General features: G+C 35.6%; 1 protein-coding gene across 6 annotated transcripts in view; it reads right to left on the reverse strand.

The window, feature by feature from the left end:
- Window positions 1–20,531, reverse strand: part of LOC138332868 (dystrophin-like) — a 305,298-nt gene that overhangs the window by 132,130 nt on the left and 152,637 nt on the right. The window lies entirely within an intron of this gene.

Consider the following 20,531-nt stretch of genomic DNA (forward strand, 5'->3'; position numbering starts at 1 on the left):
ATAGACATGATTGGGGAGTTCATCTGATCAGACTCAATGTAGTTACACATTTTCTACCTGATGTAATGATAGACATGATTGGGGAGTTCATCTGATCAGACTCAATGTAGTTACACATTTTTCTACTGATGTAATGATAGACATGATTGGGGAGTTCATCTGATCAGACTCAATGTAGTTACACATTTTCTACTGATGTAATGATAGACATGATTGGGGAGTTCATCTGATCAGACTCAATGTAGTTACACATTTTCTACCTGATGTAATGATAGACATGATTGGGGAGTTCATCTGATCAGACTCAATGTAGTTACACATTTTCTACCTGATGTAATGATAGACATGATTGGGGAGTTCATCTGATCAGACTCAATGTAGTTACACATTTTCTACTTGATGTAATGATAGACATGATTGGGGAGTTCATCTGATCAGACTCAATGTAGTTACACATTTTCTACCTGATGTAATGATAGACATGATTGGGGAGTTCATCTGATCAGACTCAATGTAGTTACACATTTTCTACTTGATGTAATGATAGACATGATTGGGGAGTTCATCTGATCAGACTCAATGTAGTTACACATTTTCTACCTGATGTAATGATAGACATGATTGGGGAGTTCATCTGATCAGACTCAATGTAGTTACACATTTTCTACCTGATGTAATGATAGACATGATTGGGGAGTTCATCTGATCAGACTCAATGTAGTTACACATTTTCTACCTGATGTAATGATAGACATGATTGGGGAGTTCATCTGATCAGACTCAATGTAGTTACACATTTTCTACCTGATGTAATGATAGACATGATTGGGGAGTTCATCTGATCAGACTCAATGTAGTTACACATTTTCTATCTGATGTAATGATAGACATGATTGGGGAGTTCATCTGATCAGACTCAATGTAGTTACACATTTTCTACCTGATGTAATGATAGACATGATTGGGGAGTTCATCTGATCAGACTCAATGTAGTTACACATTTTCTACCTGATGTAATGATAGACATGATTGGGGAGTTCATCTGATCAGACTCAATGTAGTTACACATTTTCTACCTGATGTAATGATAGACATGATTGGGGAGTTCATCTGATCAGACTCAATGTAGTTACACATTTTCTACCTGATGTAATGATAGACATGATTGGGGAGTTCATCTGATCAGACTCAATGTAGTTACACATTTTCTACCTCTGATGTAATGATAGACATGATTGGGGAGTTCATCTGATCAGACTCAATGTAGTTACACATTTTCTACTGATGTAATGATAGACATGATTGGGGAGTTCATCTGATCAGACTCAATGTAGTTACACATTTTCTACCTGATGTAATGATAGACATGATTGGGGAGTTCATCTGATCAGACCTCAATGTAGTTACACATTTTCTACTGATGTAATGATAGACATGATTGGGGAGTTCATCTGATCAGACTCAATGTAGTTACACATTTTCTACCTGATGTAATGATAGACATGATTGGGGAGTTCATCTGATCAGACTCAATGTAGTTACACATTTTCTACTGATGTAATGATAGACATGATTGGGGAGTTCATCTGATCAGACTCAATGTAGTTACACATTTTCTACCTGATGTAATGATAGACATGATTGGGGAGTTCATCTGATCAGACTCAATGTAGTTACACATTTTCTACCTGATGTAATGATAGACATGATTGGGGAGTTCATCTGATCAGACTCAATGTAGTTACACATTTTCTATCTGATGTAATGATAGACATGATTGGGGAGTTCATCTGATCAGACTCAATGTAGTTACACATTTTCTACCTGATGTAATGATAGACATGATTGGGGAGTTCATCTGATCAGACTCAATGTAGTTACACATTTTCTACCTGATGTAATGATAGACATGATTGGGGAGTTCATCTGATCAGACTCAATGTAGTTACACATTTTCTATCTGATGTAATGATAGACATGATTGGGGAGTTCATCTGATCAGACTCAATGTAGTTACACATTTTCTACCTGATGTAATGATAGACATGATTGGGGAGTTCATCTGATCAGACTCAATGTAGTTACACATTTTCTACCTGATGCAATGATAGACATGATTGGGGAGTTCATCTGATCAGACTCAATGTAGTTACACATTTTCTACCTGATGTAATGATAGACATGATTGGGGAGTTCATCTGATCAGACTCAATGTAGTTACACATTTTCTACCTGATGCAATGATAGACATGATTGGGGAGTTCATCTGATCAGACTCAATGTAGTTACACATTTTCTACCTGATGTAATGATAGACATGATTGGGGAGTTCATCTGATCAGACTCAATGTAGTTACACATTTTCTACCTGATGTAATGATAGACATGATTGGGGAGTTCATCTGATCAGACTCAATGTAGTTACACATTTTCTATCTGATGTAATGATAGACATGATTGGGGAGTTCATCTGATCAGACTCAATGTAGTTACACATTTTCTACTGATGTAATGATAGACATGATTGGGGAGTTCATCTGATCAGACTCAATGTAGTTACACATTTTCTATGATGTAATGATCATGATTGGGGAGTTCATCTGATCAGACTCAATGTAGTTACACATTTTCTACTGATGTAATGATAGACATGATTGGGGAGTTCATCTGATCAGACTCAATGTAGTTACACATTTTCTACTTGATGCAATGATAGACATGATTGGGGAGTTCATCTGATCAGACTCAATGTAGTTACACATTTTCTATCTGATGTAATGATAGACATGATTGGGGAGTTCATCTGATCAGACTCAATGTAGTTACACATTTTCTACCTGATGTAATGATAGACATGATTGGGGAGTTCATCTGATCAGACTCAATGTAGTTACACATTTTCTACTTGATGTAATGATAGACATGATTGGGGAGTTCATCTGATCAGACTCAATGTAGTTACACATTTTCTACTGATGTAATGATAGACATGATTGGGGAGTTCATCTGATCAGACTCAATGTAGTTACACATTTTCTACTGATGTAATGATAGACATGATTGGGGAGTTCATCTGATCAGACTCAAATGTAGTTACACATTTTCTACCTGATGTAATGATAGACATGATTGGGGAGTTCATCTGATCAGACTCAATGTAGTTACACATTTTCTACTTGATGTAATGATAGACATGATTGGGGAGTTCATCTGATCAGACTCAATGTAGTTACACATTTTTTACCTGATGTAATGATAGACATGATTGGGGAGTTCATCTGATCAGACTCAATGTAGTTACACATTTTCTACCTGATGTAATGATAGACATGATTGGGGAGTTCATCTGATCAGACTCAATGTAGTTACACATTTTCTACTGATGTAATGATAGACATGATTGGGGTGTCATCTGATCAGACTCAATGTAGTTACACATTTTCTACCTGATGTAATGATAGACATGATTGGGGAGTTCATCTGATCAGACTCAATGTAGTTACACATTTTCTACCTGATGTAATGATAGACATGATTGGGGAGTTCATCTGATCAGACTCAATGTAGTTACACATTTTCTACCTGATGTAATGATAGACATGATTGGGGAGTTCATCTGATCAGACTCAATGTAGTTACACATTTTCTACTGATGAATGATAGACATGATTGGGGAGTTCATCTGATCAGACTCAATGTAGTTACACATTTTCTACTGATGTAATGATAGACATGATTGGGGAGTTCATCTGATCAGACTCAATGTAGTTACACATTTTCTACTGATGTAATGATAGACATGATTGGGGAGTTCATATCGACTCAAGACTTTCTATGATGATGGGAGTTCATCTGATCAGACTCAATGTAGTTACACATTTTCTACCTGATGTAATGATAGACATGATTGGGGAGTTCATCTGATCAGACTCAATGTAGTTACACATTTTCTACCTGATGTAATGATAGACATGATTGGGGAGTTCATCTGATCAGACTCAATGTAGTTACACATTTTCTACCTGATGTAATGATAGACATGATTGGGGAGTTCATCTGATCAGACTCAATGTAGTTACACATTTTCTATCTGATGTAATGATAGACATGATTGGGGAGTTCATCTGATCAGACTCAATGTAGTTACACATTTTCTATCTGATGTAATGATAGACATGATTGGGGAGTTCATCTGATCAGACTCAATGTAGTTACACATTTTCTATCTGATGTAATGATAGACATGATTGGGGAGTTCATCTGATCAGACTCAATGTAGTTACACATTTTCTACCTGATGTAATGATAGACATGATTGGGGAGTTCATCTGATCAGAACTCAATGTAGTTACACATTTTCTACCTGATGTAATGATAGACATGATTGGGGAGTTCATCTGATCAGACTCAATGTAGTTACACATTTTCTATCTGATGTAATGATAGACATGATTGGGGAGTTCATCTGATCAGACTCAATGTAGTTACACATTTTCTATCTGATGTAATGATAGACATGATTGGGGAGTTCATCTGATCAGACTCAATGTAGTTACACATTTTCTATCTGATGTAATGATAGACATGATTGGGGAGTTCATCTGATCAGACTCAATGTAGTTACACATTTTCTACCTGATGTAATGACAGACATGATTGTGGAGTTCATCTGATCAGACTCAATGTAGTTACACATTTTCTACCTGATGCAATGATAGACATGATTGGGGAGTTCATCTGATCAGACTCAATGTAGTTACACATTTTCTACCTGATGTAATGATAGACATGATTGGGGAGTTCATCTGATCAGACTCAATGTAGTTACACATTTTCTACCTGATGTAATGATAGACATGATTGGGGAGTTCATCTGATCAGACTCAATGTAGTTACACATTTTCTATCTGATGCAATGATAGACATGATTGGGGAGTTCATCTGATCAGACTCAATGTAGTTACACATTTTCTACCTGATGTAATGATAGACATGATTGGGGAGTTCATCTGATCAGACTCAATGTAGTTACACATTTTCTACCTGATGTAATGATAGACATGATTGGGGGGTTCATCTGATCAGACTCAATGTAGTTACACATTTTCTAATGGAACTATAACAGTGATTGTGCATATTCATTATTGCTATAACTTGTTCAAAATAGACATTACAGTAAAATTGATGATACCAAAAAAGTTTATTAACTGTATAAACCTGACTGTTGTACATATAATTACAGAGTGATAGATACCGAAATGTCGGCTAACAGGAACTGATTCTAAGGAATCTTTGTGGATACAAAAATGCCAGTAAATCATTTACTATATACACACTTCCTAATTAACAACATTTCTCGTACTTAGAAAATAATGCCTCCCTCATTTACGCTACAACTTTCATTTCTAGATTCTCAAAAGGGTTTTAAAGCACCTCATCATGAAGGTATATAAACTTGATGAAAAACAATTTTGTTAAATGATACCACATGTTTCAAAATATATGAAACCTTACATATGTAAAGTTGCTTTCTGTATAACTTGACTATATCTAAATCTTCATCATGGCCATGATTACTGTAATGCTATGTATACACAACATATGATCCAATACATTACAATAAACATTTTTCAGCCAGAGGTAAAACTACATCAGGTGTTTCAATTATAATAAATAAACAGAATCTCATACTAGTGCGATGTATATTCTGACACCTCCGATCTACCAACATAGACTAAATGTATAGTAACACCTGCTACATGTTAGGATGCTGAGCAGGAGAGAGTTATTATTTCAATCGGGACATTGATCTACAATCTTCAACTTCTGCTGAAATATTTAGCATGTTGTCAGGTGCTTGATAGGTATGAAGATCAAATGATAGATCCAAATTACTCCCATCTTATGCAACCAATGCAGCTAAAGACCCGATGAAGATAGAATGATCGTAAAAGAGAGCAGGCATTTTCTCCCTCCTCTCTTCTAACTGTTTTATATACTATCCAGGTAAATCAACATCATCACATGTTGTAGTCTATAAAATTTATCCAGTGAAGTTATTGCCATTATATCCTATCCAGTGAAGTTATTGCCATTATATCCTATACAGTTTAAGTTGCCATTATTGTATATCACATCCACTAAAGTCCTTGATATTTTACTGAATCTTATATCTATAGTTGAAATATTATCATTATAATATACACAGTTAAGTTATAAAAAAGTTGTTCCATTATCCTATCCAGTTCAGTTAAATTGTCAACAGATTTCAGTCCATGTAAGTCAAGCAATCCCTTTCCTTTCTCATACCAATATTATCTATCTAGTTTAGTCATTATTTTATCCGCATAATTTTGAAATACTCGGATTATGATATAAACAACTCTATACCACAGAATTAACACTGCAGTTCAACTGTTGGAACTTTATCTCAATCTATACCCATGAAACAATGTTTGCAAGTTTTTTTGGCAGGGAGAAAAAAACCAGGTCTAATAGAAGGTCTATTTCACAGGATTTAGACATTTTATCATGTTATATGAGAGAGTTTTCACATTTAATCATGTTATAAGATAAAGTTTTCACATTTTCTCATGTTATAAGATAGAGCTTTCACATTCCATCATGTTATAAGTTAAGTTTTCACAATCCATCATGTTATAAGTTAAGAGTTTTCACAATCCATCATGTTATAAGTTAGAGTTTTCAAAATGTATCATGTTATAAGAAAGAGTTTTCACATTTTATCATGCTATAAGATAGAGTTTTCACATTTTATTAGATAAAGTTTTCACATTTTATCATATTATAAGATAGAGTTTTCACATTTCATCATATTATAGGATAAAGTTTTCACATTTTATCATGTTATAAGATAGAGTTTTCACATTTTATCATGTTATAAGATAAAGTTTTCACATTTTATCATGTTATAAGATAAAGTTTTCACATTTTATCATGTTATAAGATAAAGTTTTCACATTTTATCATGTTACAAGATAAAGTTCTCACATTTTGTCATGTGGTTAAACCTGTAGTTTACGGGAATGTGAATCAGGAGGCCTAAATGTTCACCTATGGCATACACACATAGTGTAAAGTAGATACTTCAAAGGAGGCGGACATAAACAGATACATCTGGTTATACAAAGGTGCAAAAATTATAGCAAGGATGGGGGTTTGGTAAGAGATACCTAAATAATTAATGGTAAAGAATGTAATTCTCTGAACTGTTGTTGTATCTGTATCAAAGTTATCATAGTTAATTGTTTACTTACATTAAGGTTTAATGAGAATTACATTTGGCTTTTACAACTAACACACAAATAAGAACGGATCAAAGCTACAAAAAACAATAAAACCCATTTGGTGGACATATGAGACCATGTTGCCATAGTGAATCAAAACAAAGTTCAGTAATCATCTGTGGCCCCTTTAAGTTGGTTCTTCTATAGATAGGTAAGCTGTAAGACAGGGTTTGGGGAAACGTTCCAAATTCTAAAAGTACCCAGAGTAACCTAGGACTACAGGGATGAATGATATGTCCATATATTTGCAGATCTTAATGGCCAAAGATGTGATGAAGACTTTGCTATGAATGGAGAAATATAAGACATCTTTATATAATACACATCAAAACTGCTGAAAGGAACAATGGAAGATCAAGGTCACTGATGATACCATTCAAATCAAGATGTCAAAAAGATCAGACAACACAATGCCTAATTAGTAGTGTTATATGAGAAACACTTACAGTTGCTATATGATGAGGGTAACGTGATCAGGAGAAATGGCTTTCCCGTTATTTGTCTTGGCAGAAATGCTTCACAAAATGTATAGCATCCTTATGCCATCATTGACCTAGCCACTTCATTGACAGAAAGCAAAGTACTGACAACTAGAAGCCTTCAAGATACACATATGTACCTATTGTTTTAGGAAACAATATTCCCATACAATCAGGTTAAAAGTTGAAGCATCACTCCAAAATATCTTGACTGAAAATTTGGTAAGTGGAAATAAAGAGCAAGAAAGAAAGTGCTTGATTTTGTAGGAACAAAGGGAAATTAAGGAGCTGCTGGAGAACATTACAGAGAGAAAAGAAGTAAAGAGTTTTGGTAAGCAATTATAAGGAGAGCCTAGTCACAGCTGATGTACTGAATATCCCAGTGGGTTGACCTTCATCAGGCTGCTTTCCATATTGCTCTCTGTTTTACTCATCAACTGCTCTACCTAACTATTCCAACTGTGTCAGATAAAGGCAGCTTCTATTTGGAGGTGTTATCTGTTGTTATGTTGATAACAGGGGTGGTTAGGGAATGACCTTCAGTGACCCTTACATCACACATTAAAACAGACCCACAGGCAGCCTGCATTACATAAGACCCCCCTGTGACTTAACCTGATAAAACACTTACTGTCTGATTACAGAGCTAAACTTTCTTCAAAACTTCACGGAATCCTCAAATTAATTACCTTACCAACAAACATTTCAAGAATACTTTGCAAATCCCTCCTACAAACTGTCACAAAAACATTTGCAACATGCATTGCAGATAAAAGCATGAAAAGATTGAGGAATAACAAATTATCTTGCATCTTATTTTGAAAACAGAAGAACATTATGCATCAAATCCTTGTTAATAACCCATTTATTCATCAAAGTTTTACAGTGTATTAGGCTTTACAATACACTCAAACTTTGTCAGACATGAGGCAAATTTTAGTAAAATATCAACAAAGATTTAAAATGATGATTTAAATAAATGAAATTGTACATTAATTATCTACAGACTGAAGACAAAACAATGAAACTCCCATTTTATGTTCAGTCAAGAAATTCTTTACAAACACAAAATGCTTAATGGTGCAGATAGAAAAAAGATGTTCAGCATCTTCCCCCTAGACATCCCTAATATCACAGCTTAGACTGACCCAATCAAAGAACTACACACAGTCCATTGTATAGATAGGTAACACAGGTATGATATTAACACCATGCACCTGTATGATGCTGTGTGGCCTACTATAATATGAAAAGTTTCTCAACTCCCCGCTAAAAAACCCACCACCACCTATTTTTCCTTATGGAATGTTTACAAATGTCCAATAAATTCCCTTGATCATAAACATGTTTCTGTCGAAATTTTCCTTGTAGACATCGTTGAGAATATAAACAGATACAAAATTTAATCCCTGGTAATGAGTGCCTTTGATATAAGTAATTCCTCCATCATCAGTGCCTTAATATCTAACCATTTCAAGCTCTTAACTGTTCCTATATACATACTTTAATACCCCTCTTTTAAAGGTAACAAAAGATTTTTTTCTAAAAATCATATCTTCAAGATGGCAGAAGATCTAGCCAACAAACTGAATTGAATCAGAATGATTTCTGTAATGTCTTTCTAATGAAGAGAAAACTAGCAGTTTCAATTGGATCTTGTAAGTAAATCATTTTCCCTTCAAAAAGTTTTATAGCAAACAAAATTCCAAAGAATAGAAAATTGCAAAAGAATCGCAAGCTTACAAAGTAAAATCTTAACTATTTGTGATGGAGTTTCGACTTCATCTTTTTTTAATATTTTTTTTTTCTAAATTTTAAATAAAAGTAATTTATAAAAAAGCAACACACGATTTTTGTTCTGACATATCATGACCAATGAACTGTTGTGCATTAAGCATTGGCCTAGCTGTTACAATGTATGCCAATACATGATATACAGGTAAGGTTAATTTGTCGAGCTGGCCAGGTCAGAAAACCTAAGGAAGGAGCTGACCTATATATGACCATCATCAATATGTCAGTAGTTTAGGTATTATTTCTGGCTGTTTATCAGTGATCAGAAAGGTCTGTTTAACACAATGGTTATACAGGAAACAACAGAGATTATATTTCTGTACTCACGTGCAACGAACAGTTCAATGACCATGCATATAGCTCAAACCTCTGTTTATTTTATCTTTGATCTAAGACATCTGTCTCACATCGGCCATGTCCAGAGATCTAGAGAGTATTTTGGTACTATCAGTGACACATTGGCCATGTCCAAAGATCTAGGGAGTATTTTAGTACTATCAGTGACACATTGGCCATGTCCAGAGATCTAGGGAGTATTTTGGTACTATCAGTGACACATTGGCCATGTCCAGAGATCTAGAGAGTATTTTTGTACTATCAGTGACTTCAGCCACACAATGTATTTTGGTATATTTTATTCTCCTTCTAAGACGTCTGCTCCCATATGGTGGCTACATCCAGGGTATTCCTGTATAATCCCTGACCTATAGACAGTGGTAGCCCTCTGGGGTGATACCGCTAATCTCCATCACCACCAATTTGTAGGTAACATGACAGTACACTTGTATAGAGATAGGAAGGATCAGACAAGAGATGGAGGAGGACTTCAAGCACCTATAAACATGACACATAAAGCTAGAACAGGATGGGTAGTTCAAAAAGGTTGCAGCACAACACAGGTCCTCATTTACAACACAAGGCGTCAACAGGTCCAAGTTAAAAGAATTGTCAATATTGGGTCCCAGTAATGATAAGTCATCAACTGGTCAAAGTGATGGTGAAAGTTGGCAAGAGGTCAAAATAACAATAAATGTGGTCAACAAGTCCAAGCAACGCCACAAGTCTTCAACTAATAACATAAGTCTCCTATAACACCTTTAGAAAGAATGCTACCAATATTGGAACAGAGATGAAGGTTACAAAAGACTGTCCAAATTTTATGAGTGGGAACTTCGGGCATCACATGTTGATGATCATACCAAGCATACTCTGTCCACATTAGCCAATACCAACTATCTGTATCAGTCTTCATCATCATCTAGACTGGACTGATAAGCAAATGTCGGGAATCTGCTGGCTAACTAGGGACACCTTGAGTGAACCAGCTCCTACCAACCACTTTGACAACTGGTTCCCTAGTGTTGCATTAGTCTGGCAAACATAATCTTTGTCTTTCAACAGGAATCTTGGCTTTAGTTACCTTGGCAACAATAAACTATAATCACCATAGCAATACTCTTTTTAACTTGGGACTAAAGTCCAGACAATTCTTTGGTTCAGTTACATTAAATAACAACAATTCATGAAACTAATTCTTAAAGAAGTGGTTCTGATGTCATGGTAGCATGTCGAGATAACCACAGTCTAGAAAAAGGTGTTGTTCTGTTTCCATGGCTACAATACATTAACATTTACTATACTGACATTGTTTTTTAAAAGCAATATGACAGTACATTCCTTTGCATACAAAATGCAAGTCAGGTCACGAATCCTGTCCTTTCCGAATTTAAAAAGCAAAAGTAAGGAAACAAAAAGGAAGATAAAAGATATAGCGTAGGAAGAATGATATATTAACATCTATCTATAGGGTAAAGCAATGAGCTATCTGTAACAGAACATCCTACAAGATGAAAGTTAACACACATAGATGGGATACTGTGATACAGATAACAGTCTGACCAGGTTTAGATGACTAATGAAACTAACGAGGTGCAGGTGAAAATGACAGGTAAGTGATGGATGAGACAACACCAACCTCCCCCATCTGACATACATAGTGCATGTAACTATACATCACACCACATCATATATCACACTGTCTAAATTACATACACATGATTCCTACGGTACCGTCTGCAACTTTCATTTCTCATTCTACGAAATATTCTCAACACAACCGATCTATTACATCAGGAAATAGACATCGATCAACTTTCTAAAAGACCGAATTACATGTGCAGTTACCTTTTAGCATCCAACTTCAAAAGAAAATAACACAAGCCCAGCATTACTGGTAACAAGAACTTCAAGATTGATTCTCCTGTGAGAACATTAAGGGTTTTTTTACAAAAAAGAGATTTCTTTGAAAATAATTGATTGGTTAAATTTTATGTATTACTTTTCTTGCCATGGGATATATGATTCACAAGAATGATACGTTGGATACAAAAATAATGGTCTTATTACTTTCTGACAATGTTTTACTTGTGATTGAGGAGCGACTTAATATTTACAGCGCAAGTAGAAGTTCCAGAAATGCTGCTCCATCATTCCCCTGAGATATAACAGGTCAATAAAATCTTTATTAGTCCTTGATATTTCATTCTCCATAGCAATAAAATTAAATTCTGACTTTACAAAACAAGTGTCCTTCACCTATGGGTCAAAAGGTCAAGGCCAATGCATGGACATGGGAACCCTCAGGTGACCATTAACGAAACAATTTGAAAAGTCTGCCATTCTGGATCTGACAGGTTACGAAAGAGATTTTGGCCTCCACCTCAAAAATAACAGCAATGACCAGCATAACATTTTTAGGGAACCAAATGTTATTGCTTTGCAAAATTTCCATTAAAAAAACAGCAAAAAGACTAAATTCACTGTTACCTTCAACCAGAACATCATGGTCTGTTTGAAGATTTCCACAAAAAACAAGTTTTCTATTTATTAGAAGAGTTGTGTTAGAAACAACAGAATACGGAAAATAAAAATCTTAACAGTTGCCTACGATGCTGAACAATTTTCTTCTCTGTTACAATGGATAGTGGGAATGGTTATTGAAAGCAGAGCAGCTAGGGCAATATAGTGTTGAACACTTGAGATCAAAGGAGCCTGATTGACAAACCAAAACCACCAAACAAAACCATGGTTAGGTAAAGTATAACAATGGCTGCCTCAACAGCTGGTCCGCATGTCAGAGAACTCTCACCAAAAGCCAAGTCAACTTCATCCGAAAGGAAAAGTAGAAATTCTACAGCACTCCATATCACAAAATCAAATCATATTTATTTCTATGCATTCAAAATGGAGATTTACATATATATATGCTTAAAGAACAGATATTTTTGGAAACAGAAAAAAAACTAAACAAATGGAATAAGTAAATTTCAAGTGTAATATTTTCTTTCTATATTTACATTTGGTATATTTTAAGCTGACAAAACAAAGGGTGTATGATAGACAAACAAGAAAACAAGTCTTTAGTCGACACACCTAATGTGTTTCCGAGTCTCTATATTCTGTTCTCCATAACAATACCCAAAAAATATTTCCTGTATCAATTACCTACAACAACTGTTAAAATGTAAACCTTCAGGGAAAATTGGAATTAGTTTATGTATGAGGAATGCTTTTGAAAGAAATTTTCTCATAATTTTGTCCACATCTTACAAATTAAGGTTACCATGTAACACAATATACAACTCAATACTCTTAGAACTTTAAGCCTCAGCTGGGACTTGAATGGAGTTATTGCTAGAGAGAACTCAGAAGACAATACCATCAAGACATGGCTGAAAAAAAGTTCTAGGCATTAAAGTTAGATAAACCTTTTGAATCATTGGAATTGATATAAATCATGTTGCTATGAAACCAAGGTTGCAGAAAAGTTCCAGCTTTGGCTACTTTCTTGGAATCAAGGTCGAAGACAATTTAAGACTATTATTTATTAGAGCTAGATGTTTTGAATTGTTGGATTTGGCAAGTATTGAAATAGACAATGCTACCATTACTGTAAAGGTTGGAGACAATTTAAGCTTACATGTTGGCAATCATTAGTATCGTTATACTACCAGCTATCTATGTAAAGACACTGACACCATACTTAAATACTACACCATCTACATACTTGACATTAATGGCATCATTTCATCACCATGGCAATGGCACTAGATGTCTGGAAACAAGAGCAAGAGTGTCTTCTGCTTTAGATTGGCTAACTGTCAAAACATTAACCAATCAGATTTCAGATATTTTATAGCAATAGTGGAATGCTTCTTCTCTCCAAAAGTCCTTGAACTTCAATTCATCAGGAGACAATTAAAGGAGACATTAGTTGGTGAAAACAACTGTTTATAATATCTATTGTGAAATCTTTATCTTCTTGTAGTCATTATAAATAATAATTTCATGACCAATGTAACAGAAAATGTGACAGAAACTTGTAACGGACCTATACAAAAAATGATTTTGGCCGAGGTGTTATACAACTGGCACAGCTATTGTCTTCTGCTTCTTATAGGAACAGAGAAGGGTTCAGAAATCAGAGACAGTACACCATTGTCTTCTTGCTGTGTCTTTGGAATTCTAATAGAAGGAACGATGCCAGATTTGGAAATTAAAGTACTATATTATTAAAGGATCATTTTTTTGGTCTTGCGGTATCTGCATTTTTAACACAAAAAAGCATCAAAAACTTCTTGGGATTTTACTGAAACAATTCTAAAGAAGCAAAGAAAACTATAGATATTTTAGGAAGGGAAGAGTTATTATCACTTTAGTGCTGTTTTGGAAATCAAGCAAATGTTCTTTAGAAAAGGGAGTTCTCATTAGAAAATTTATCTCTGTCAGGTTCTTTAAAAAAGGACATTTTCATAAGGAAATTGATCTCTGTTGTGGACAGACAGGGCGCAAGCTATTGTCTTCTGAAAGAAACAATGGAATAGACTGAACAAGACACTCTGTTTGAAAGAAGGTTGACAGATGGTTGGGAGGGTGGTACATTGTGTACACCATTGTCCTGAGTAGGTATGTAACCATTACCTTAGTAGCACATCAAGACCACACACCTGGAACTCATCTACCTGGTAACGAGTGTATTTAACCTTTGACCTCAGCAGTTAAACTGTCAAATTCATCAATGCCAGCATGGTTCACAGTTATTTTAAAAGTAAAACCTGCTTTGGTTGTTAAATCACCTTCACAAATGTGAATACTTTTTGAAACTAGGATAGTGAATTGCTGAAAATAGTTGATGTTGTTAAAATACAATATGAATTGGTTTTGTTCCTAATTTTCTCTACCTACAAATGCATGTGTACTGATTAAACCCTATGAGGACTCTTAGATAACTTTCCTAGGCCTAACTTCATACAGGATCTAAAAAGTAGTATACATCAGAGAAAGTGTACCTAACTGAACCACCAAGAAAAGCAATAGCGCTTTCTCAGGAAGGTGCACCATGGCCAAACTCTGTAATGTAAACACAGAATCTAATGTAAACTATAGCTTGCTATCAATATATAATTTCTGTTGAAGGATGTGCTCAATACCAGACCGAAAAATATTTTGAAAGTAATTACAATTTTAATAGATATAGCTGATTTTTTAGATACAAACACAGCCAGGGGTTGCAGTGTGTAAAACAGTGAATCAATCCGAGAGCATGTTGTATGGTGTAAGCTGAGCTGATAGGGATAAAACTATCAGTTATGTTAGGCTTATAGGCCTTAGAATTCCTGGACCATTTAACACTAAGAGTCAGGCATTATCATATTATATAGAAGCCAAGTTTATTACCAACACAAGTGTTTTAAAATTGCAAGATTTAATTTTCAGGTTGATGGATAACTGAAGGCCATTGGGTTGCTGAGCATTGAGACTGAAGTAGGTAACGATTTGGATGAGACAGTGTTCCTGGGTACCAATGTTGAAGATAAAGTATGCCTGGATAAATTTTAGCAAAGAATTGTGCCTGCATTGGTACAAAGTATTGTGTGAAAGTGTGCCTAGGTACAAAGTTATGTGAGAACTTCAAAGATTCGGTGTGGTTCCAATTTCAAAAGGTTCAAAAAATGTACAATCTGTCCAACTAACCACCATATCTGTCCATAGAAGAACTTTTCTATCAATGGTTAGTTTAAGCAAAATATAAAGTAAGGCAAACAAATGTCATGCTCTTATGATGTACACTGGAAGGAAAAACTGTACCAGAACCATTCATCTGACTTAGTATCAGAGGTTTAGGGCTATTTAGGTATCTTACCAAGGTAGGAAGGTAAGAATAGACTGAGACACCAGAGGGAGCGCCTACCTAACACAATAAGACTTGGGATGGTATAAGCATCTGATGTTAATCATTATATAACATGTGTTACGTAGTACTGGGGTCAAACTGTGATGTAATAGCCCTGTCTTACTTGTAACTACCATCTCTCTACACCTCTGTACATGTTGATAGCTCATTCTCACCACTGTAGGGACAAGATTCTTTAGCAGGATTTGTGGGAAATAATGCTTTGAAGGGCTTATACCTTGCATATGAGCTTACACTTTGCTCAGAGAGGGGGCTTACACTTTGCTCAGAGGGAGAGCTTATACTTTGCTCAGAGGGGATCAAGCTTAGACTTTGCTCAGAGTGCAAGCTTACACTTTGCTCAGAGAGGGAGCTTACACTTTGCTCAGAGGTGAAGCTTACACTTTGCTCAGAGGGGGAGCTTACACTTTGCTCAGATGTGAAGCTTACACTTTGCTCAGAGGGGAAGCTTACATTTGTTCAGAGGGGGAGCTTACACTTTGCTCAGAGAGGAAGCTTACACTTTGCTAAGAGGGGAAGCTTACACTTTGCTCAGAGGGGGAGCTTACACTTTGCTCGGATGCGAAGCTTATCCTTTCCTCAGAGGGGAGCTTACACTTTCCTCAGAGGGGAGCTTACACTTTCCTCAGAGGGAGCTTACACTTTCCTCAGAGGGGAGCTTACACTTTCCTCAGAGGGGGAGCTTACACTTTCCTCAGAGGCGAAGCTTACACTTTCCTCAGAGGGGGAGCTTACACTTTCCTCAGAGGAGAAGCTTACACTTTCCTCAGAGAGGGAGCTTACACTTTCCTCAGAGGGGGAGCTTACACTTTCCTCAGGGGATTGTATGCTTTGTTCAGTGAGTGTTTATACTTACTTATACCTTGCTCAGACAAGCCTTTACCTTAATGCTGAAGGTAGATTATGGGTGCTCCAGGGAGTTTTTATCTTACTCAGGAGAGTATATATCTTGTTCAAAATAAAAGGATTTTTGTTATAATTGAAGAAGTTGAAAATATTTTAGCAATATGCAATACACCAACCCCTGAATAAGATCTGACAGTCAAGCTATAAAATCTATTACTAAATGTGAAGGAATCTAATACTACCACAACCACTGGCATGGATCTAACAAGGTAAGCCTCTGTCTAAGGGAGAACCATGTCAGAATCATTAGCTTGTGTCAAAGTACAGTTGCTTTGAAAGTAAAGGAAACCAAGGAATTGACTGTCCCTTGTGGCAGGTAGACTTCAAACAGTATTGAACTCATTCACCCCTGAGAATTCATCATGAAGTGTTCCTGTCTTTGAGTCAGAAGAGTTCATGTGTGTATTCAGGGGTGAATGATTTAGTAAGGAGTTATATGTTTGAATCAGAAGAGTCCATGTGTGTATTCAGGGGTGAATGATTTAGTAAGGAGTTATATGTTTGAATCAGAAGAGTCCATGTGTGTATTCAGGGGTGAATGATTTAGTAAGGAGTTATATGTTTGAATCAGAAGAGTCCATGTGTGTATTCAGGGGTGAATGATTTAGTAAGGAGTTATATGTTTGAATCAGAAGAGTCCATGTGTGTATTCAGGGGTGAATGATTTAGTAAGGAGTTATACAGTACCCGAAGGGTGATTTGGGAGTAAATAGCTCCGCGAGCGAAAAATCGCTCGAGCTTTCGCTTGGAATTTGAGCGGGATCGCGGCGAGGTTGGAGCGGGATCGCGGCGGGACGGGAGGATGATCCATCGCTCACAGAGCGGATCCGCCCGCTGTCCTCCCCGCTCTACGAGCGGGTTCGCCCGCTCGTAGAGCGAGTTCGGCTGCTCGTTCCTAGAGCGGATTCGCCCGCTCATGGAGCGAGACCGCTCGCCCTCAGAGCGGATTCGCCCGCCGATCATATCTGTCCCGGAGCGGGAACAGTTACTAGTACGACATTTAAGCAGTTTAGAAAAGTCATGGCATGGTAAGTCTTATACAATGTATATCATTTTCTTTTTTCATATTCATAATCTATTTTAACAAAATGGAAAAGAATCGACAACAAGACTATATGTGCACATAAATGAATTGTTTACAGGAAGATGTTAGAATTACGCTGAATGTTCACGGTAAGTACAAATTCCTTCTGTAGTATCTTGTAGTTGAATAAGGTCATTGTGACATTTATTTGGAACAGACATATACAAGTACAGAGTGAAATATCGGGAAATCATATTATCTATTATACAAAATAACGATTCCGGAAGAATAAAAGAGCCTTTACTCTTACATCCATACCATGTACGTTTCAATTACGTAAGTGTAATTTAACAGCGTGAAGTTAACGCGGAGACTTTCATGTACTTTGTATAGTTGCATTGCCAACCGTATACCGGGATCAAGGATTATGTTGTTTTGATTACACATGTCCCTGTTGATAATGACATTTTTTTTAAAAACAAGCTATAATTTTCAAATATATAGCAGAACAAAATACTCGGAAAACATATATAAATAGTCTTAAATCTGACATGGATTCCAAACGTACGTTGGTGAAATTACTCAATGATCAATAATCATTTTCTAATAAAACTAAATAGATCTATGCACAACTATCTGCATCTAGATTTTAACCCTTTAACAATTTTGTCCCAAAATTTAGCAGATGAATACATGTGTCATAATGACATTCACACGCTGATGGTCTTGCTTTTTATATCTTTATAATGACACAAACACGAATAAGAAGTGATTCCATGATCAGAATTAATAAACTGACCTCGTTGACATCATTTGGTTACTTCTGTCTGGCTTACGAGGTCTAAATCATAAAACAAAATTTCTAGTTTCATTTGTATTTTAAATCTTTTGATAGTCTATCTCTACCGGAAGTCACGGGGTATATAGGATTGAACCAGAAATATATATTTCGAACGCAGTTATATTGAAATTATCGGGAAAGGAAGACATTGTGACCGACAGTATTATCCAGATATACATTTATGTACATGTCGTATACACAATATCGCATAGTTAATTGATATTGCGTCATTAGTTTTAACTGATGATATTTTCAGCGATATACATGTACTTTCAAAGTTTCTCAGAAGCTCTTACCCTCTTTTGTCGTATAATTACCAACAGTTCTCCTATAGACGCAAGTATCACATTGTTCCAAACCTCTTACGATCGTGTTTCAGTGTTAGAATAAATAAACCATTTTGAGAATGTCGATATATGTTTATGGTCAGAAGAATAGAAGTTTTGACATTAGTTTGACAGCTGACAGAAACTGAGTTCAATAGGCCTTTGAACATATCATGTGTAGAAGTTTCTGAACATACATAAAATTTAAACATTCAAACGATTTTATTACAGCTTTATTACAAACCAGATTGGATGGATTATTAGGCAAATTTGTTTGAATTGTCTACGGTGTAGATATAGGTAAGTCATCACCAATATGTTGATGGTATTATAATGATAGGAAAGGACTTTTTCAGTAAATCACGAAAACATGCTTTTAAATTTAAAATATACGTATCATCTAAAGCCCACGGCGGCGTATTAGGGCCACTATGTCATTTTATTTATCTTATACATATAAGGTGTTATATATATATATATATATATATATATATATCTTGTACGTACATGTACAAGCCATAGATACTGATGAGTTGTACGTTCATGATACATGTTCTTTCTTGTATGTATAATATATATATTAAGTTGTACGTACAAGATAAATAAAATGATATAATGGCCCTAATACAGATAGTATATATTTATACTATGCACAGAGCGGGCAATAAATTGATACTTTGATAATAAGGAAACAGACTATTCATGAATACGGGTTACTTTAATAATAAGCGATACAAATCCATTCTAAGCAGAAATCAGTTTGGATTAAACAAAACAATGAGAAGAAGAAATGTTTCCTTACTATTGATTTCGCATTTTGTTCATAATACAAGCTTACTAAGCACCTTACGGTGTTCCAAGCGCACGGCAGCCATATGCATAATACAGTGTCTAAATCTCGAATTTCGTCCAGTTTTCAGAGTCAAAAAGTTAGTATTTTGAATATTTTTTTTCGTCAGATGTTTTGAGATTCACTTTATGATATGCAAAATAGTCAATTGATAGTTACATTTCATCATATTTTAAGCAACACTTCTAAGTATTTTAGGATTCTCGATACCATATGTAATGTGTTCTGGTTGGCATTTTCAACGATAAATAACTATTCAAACATAACTTACATATGTATTCAGGCTCTTTAGAACGACATGCAAATATAAATGTTGAACAAGGAACTTGAGATATATGTTGTAACTATTAATATGTGGTCTGCACTAGCCTGCATACATATGTGCGTATACGATTTTAAGTGCTTGGTTCATGTGAGGTCTCGAAATTGAATACGAAACTTACTATTCTAGTTTTATTCTAGCTTTGCTTTTTGCGTACAATAACCAAATAACTGGCCGCGTGCACGTGGTAGTCCTACCGCTCCAATGTTGCACTTTAAATTGTTCATCTTTCACATCATATTCTCAGGTGTCCGGTGTAATTATGTAACATATAGCCTTCACACCTGTACTACGCCCCAGGACAAGGCATGGGACAACCATTGACACGGGTGTGTATTTCACGGTTGGTTGATCAGACCTACCTGTGACATCCCTGTATGAACTCCCTTGTATACCTGTAGGTTGGTATCCCAGTTGAATTGATATCAA

Source organism: Argopecten irradians, chromosome 1 (assembly GCF_041381155.1).
Source record: "Argopecten irradians isolate NY chromosome 1, Ai_NY, whole genome shotgun sequence".
Lineage (NCBI taxonomy): Eukaryota > Metazoa > Mollusca > Bivalvia > Pectinida > Pectinidae > Argopecten > Argopecten irradians.